The sequence below is a fragment of the Pteropus alecto genome, unplaced genomic scaffold (genome assembly GCF_000325575.1).
Source record: "Pteropus alecto unplaced genomic scaffold, ASM32557v1 scaffold104, whole genome shotgun sequence".
NCBI lineage: Eukaryota > Metazoa > Chordata > Mammalia > Chiroptera > Pteropodidae > Pteropus > Pteropus alecto.
In genome coordinates, this window is record NW_006436664.1 from 2,695,325 (window position 1) to 2,700,097 (window position 4,773).

The 4,773-nt window shown below is 41.8% G+C and overlaps 1 protein-coding gene across 1 annotated transcript in view; it reads left to right on the forward strand.

Annotated features, from left to right (window-relative positions):
* Positions 1 to 1,702: 1,702 nt before the first annotated feature.
* Positions 1,703 to 4,773, forward strand: part of SEC23A (Sec23 homolog A, coat complex II component) — a 46,925-nt gene continuing 43,854 nt past the window's right edge. Inside the window, exon 1 of the mRNA XM_006913458.3 lies at positions 1,703 to 1,885. The gene's annotated coding sequence lies outside the window, so the exon portion shown is untranslated. The remainder of the gene's footprint in view (positions 1,886 to 4,773) is intronic.

Consider the following 4,773-nt stretch of genomic DNA (forward strand, 5'->3'; position numbering starts at 1 on the left):
AAATGTTGGAGGGACTTCTTTAAGAAGAGAAAACATGTATCAAAAACAGGAATAAAGAATGGTAATAACTACATTCCTATCAATAAGTACCTCAAATAGAAAAGAATTAAGTGCTCCAACCAAAAGATAGCTTGGCTGAAAGGATAAGAAAACAAGACCCCTATATGTGAAAAGGAAGGGGATAGAAAAAGATATTGCTTTGATGGACCTAGAAGGTATTTGTCAGAGAAAGATAAACACTATATGATTTCATTTATATGTGGAATCTAAGGAATAAAAAGAACAAACTAATTAAAAACAGACTCACAAATATAGTGGACAATTTGATTTCAGACAAAAAGGAGGAGAGTTTGAGGGGCTAGGAGAATGAGGTGAAGGGCTAAAGAAGTAAAAATTAGTAGCTGATGGATGGTCATAGGGATGAGGAGCAGGGCATAAGGAACGCAGTTAGCATTAATTCATTGGCTAGGTGGAAGGTCAGGGGAGAGAGGGTGCAATTGAGATAATCGTTTTATGAACTATAATGTCTAACCAATGTACTGTATACTTGAAACTAAATTAAAAAAAGGACAGAGGAAAAAAATTTGACAAGCAAACTAATCCTCTTCTACCTTACAAAACAGCCTTAGCATAAACATTATAGAAAGAAAAATACTTGGTGCATGTCTTATTTCTCATGAATATAGAGTTTAAAGAACAGGATTTGATCATTTCTCCTGTTCCATAAAATGATTATAGAGCTAAGCTTTTCAGGATTTTCATTGTTGTCACGTTGGGGATTAATTCCCTTAGCAACCCCTCACTGAAGGATGGGGTTGGTTTGAGATCACCAAGCTCTAACGTGTTTGGTTTACATCAGTTCCATTTTGCACAGCGCTTTTCTTGGAAAGAGAAGCAGAAAATGCATCAAGATTAAACAGCCAAAGATTGGGGTGGGGGAGGGGGAAAAAGAGAGAGAGAGAGAGAGAGAGAGAGAGAGAGAGAGAGAGAGTGTGTGTGTGTGTGTGTGTGTGTGTAGGGGTGGATAGCAAAGGCAGAAGGAAAGTAAACTGACTAGGAATACGTAAATACCATGTAAATTATTCCAGGCAAGGAATTTGGCCCTTTTTTTTTTTTTTTTTATGTTGTATCACCAGCATTGCAGCTGTGCCCGGCACACAATAGCTTGTTTAGTAAATAGTTGTTGCACCAAGTGAGAGAACGAACTTCTCACTTTTTTAAAAGGGAAATGTGGTTTGTGGTCTAGGAATCAACTAAGGCCCTAGAAGGGAGAATGTCCTAGAGGACGTCTGCATTTCGCCTGGCGAGCAGAGGCGTCTGAGTGGCGTCAGAAGAAATTCCCACTCCCCCAGGGGTCCCAGCTGAAGGGAAAGGCGCTCCACCGCGAATCCCCACGCTCCAGTAACAACTCCGCCCCGGACCCGCTCCCTACCCACGTTCCACGGTCGGGTTTGTCTTGGTCGCCCCGCCCCTCTGGCTCCGTTCCTGCCCCTTTCCCCTCTTCTCCCTCTTTTTAGTCTAACGCCTTCCCCTTTAGCTCCCAAGGCCCAGTCGCTCGGCACCTCGCGCGACTAGCCTCCTCTCTCCTCGTCTCCTCCCCGGGGTCGATTCCGCGGGCGTCCACAGCCTCCCTTTCTGTTTCTTGGCGGTCGCCCCGCCCCTCCCTTTCACGCCCCCGCCTTTCCCCTTCACGCCCCGCCCTTCCCTTTGACGTGGCAGAGGCGGCACCAGCCATGTTGACCCAGCAGAGTTCTGTGCGGAGATCGGGGGCGGGGCGGCGGCGGCCCTGATTGCACTGCCTCGGCTGCTTCGGCTGTGCGTATAGGACTGATTTTGCAAGGCCGAGGCTGCGACAGGCGTGGGTCTCGTAGCGGGGGACATTGTGGTAAGGCCTAACTTCAGGGATGCCTCCTTCAGGTTCCTTGGGCGGCCGCGGGTGCTCAGCGGCAAGCGGGGGAGGGGGCCCTGGGCGGCGGCTGGCTGGCTGGCTCGACGGCTGGGGTCTCTAGGGTGGTGTGGGCTCTTCCCTCTTGGTACCTCGGGGCAGGTGGGGCGCACCCGGGCCTTGCGGGGCAGCCTTGAGCCCTGAACCTATCACCTTGTCTTCCCCCGACCCTCTGCTTCATTCTCCTGTGTTCCGCGGGCCCGACTCCCTCACCCAGTTCCCCTGGATCAGGTTTTGGGAGTCAAGTGAGAAACGGCAGTTTGAGCATCTCGCCTAACACCCCACCCCGCCTCCGAGGCCGTCTGCTTTCCTCACCCCAACCCATCACCGCTTCTGGGCGCTTAGGCTTATCCGTTCATTCTTGCCAGATCAGAAGTGCCATAGACTTTGAACCGATGTGACTTCGTCATCCGTAGTTTGGCCTTGGGAGTTATTGGGGGAAAGGAGAAAAGTCAGGTAAAGCTTATGCCTTGGGCCTTGATTACAAATAGAGTTCAGTTTTCAGATAGGACCAATCTTACTTGTTGTGCTTCCGTTCGGCCCTAATGTTAATCGTTTTGGTGGCAAAGGAAAAGTAGTAAACCTACATGCAGCCACCGGAGTGTTTGTTGAATAACATTTCCACTTGAATTTATTCAACCTCCACCCTTCAAAGCCGGGGATAACTTGCCAAATTATCTTGGTTATAAAAAGTTTTAGATTTAATTATAAATCTATGTTAAGTTTCCTTCTCACCATTCTCTGGTAGTTTAATAATCAATTTGGAAGTCTAACCAGTTTTAATTGACTCATAGAATTTTAGAGTTAGAAAGGGCCTTGTCGTGTTCTAGCTCAAACACCTCTTCTTGATGAGGAATTGAGGATCCGAGAGGTAAAATTATTTGTCTAATATAAAGCTAAGTCTTCCGAAATAGTTGAAGACACTTCATTGAGGATATTACAACTGAAAAGGAGGCACTATTATCTAAAAAAAAAAGTACCATGACTAGTATATTAAGTCTGCATGATAATATAGTGTCTGAGTCATATTCATTTGGATTTATGTTTTTATGCATGCATAATGTTAGAAGAGAGAATGCTTATCAAATAATGCCCTTTTATAAAAAGCTTGTTTGTGGAAAAGACTATTTTAGATATGCCATTGTCGGATATGGGACCAACCCTGGCACAATTTGTACTAGAATTAGTGATTTTAAAATTGAACAATTGAATGAATGTGTAATTGGCCCAATTAAGAAGAAACAGGTGGGATTTTTTTTCAAAATACTGCCAGAAAGTGAGAATGTAGGAAATAAAATAGATGTCATTTAGTGAGCAGTTGTGATCTTAGAGCAAAGATAGTGAGCAAGAGAAGAGGAATTGTGCCCAAATATCACTCAGGTAATATTTAGTCTGTCTTAATGAAAAGTAAGGAGTGGAATTACAATCCAGCTTTGTTACCTGTTGTAGCAACTTAAACCTGGTGATTGCCTGTTTGTAAATGTCTTCGTGCTAAGTCTCTTAGATCCTTTTTCTATTAGGCTCCCCGATTGAATTTAGCCCTAGTGTCCTAAAGGCAGTGGTTCTCAAGATCTCTTTACTCTTAAATATTATTGAGGATCAAAAAAAAAAAATCCCCAAAATTTTGCTTACTGGAAGACAGGTAGATTTTTATTTTTCATATCTACTTCTGCATTCAATCGCTTGTGATAGGTTGTTTTGGTTGAATTATATGAAGGAAATCAGGCTTACATAGATATGTAGCTGGAAAAAAGAGGACTATTTTATTAGCTTTTTCAGATAATTGTGCATATTCTTTGATACTACACCAGAACTGAACAGTTTTAGTTAAGAAATCCAGTTAACCGTAGTGTGGAATCTGAAACCTTAGAAGTGAATCCTTTGTACTCTGTTGCATTAAAACCTGTTGGTCTATCCTGCACTTTGAATGGGTCATTTACCCATTCATGATTTTGTGACATTGATCATTTAGGAGATATTGCTTCACTGAATAATGTGTATCTTCTAAATTGACATATTTGTTATACAATATTAAAAAATTACATTGATATCACCACTGATCAACAGAAAAATCATTACATATTAGAGCTGTGAAGTTCACTGTAGTGGATAAAAGTTCTCAAAAATTTTAATATTTGCTCGAAAGCTCAAATTTTATCACCAGCAACAAATGCTATGAATTGTTTTCCAGGTGACAGGTTCAGTTCTATCTATTTTTGAGAATATGTGTGACATATAACTCACGTGTTTGAGAAATTCAGAAACTTTCTTGGAGAATTGAGAAATAGACACTCAAAACATTTTTTGTGTTTTGTGGTTCAGATGACCAAACCTGATTGGTTTAGTATATTTTAATGGGTATTTTAATGCTTTTTGATGATATATTCTAGCTGCATCTTAGATTAAAAATGTAATTACGTAACAGAAAACGTCATTTGCTTTATTTATGGGAGGGATTTCATAGTCCTTAAATTTATATTCGCATCGATAGCTTGGAAGCTCTTGCTAAAAACTGATATCTCTTGCAAAGGAGATTGTTTCTTCTCTTGCTGACCATTGCCTGTGTTAGAACTGAGGTTGGCGTCTTCTGATCCCCCCTCTGACTATCTCACATCTTTGTTTTACCATTATCTTTCAACAGCCATTTTTTCTCAAACTCATACCATCTTTCTCAAAGCTGCCTCCGATATCTACCTTCAAGATAATCTTTTCTAAACAAATTTAGTTATTTTAGGATTTCCTTTTATTATTTATCAACTTTTGGAAAATCTGTGCTGGCTGTTAATTATCATGATTCTCTCTTTGTCTCTCAGATTCTGATAGGAGGA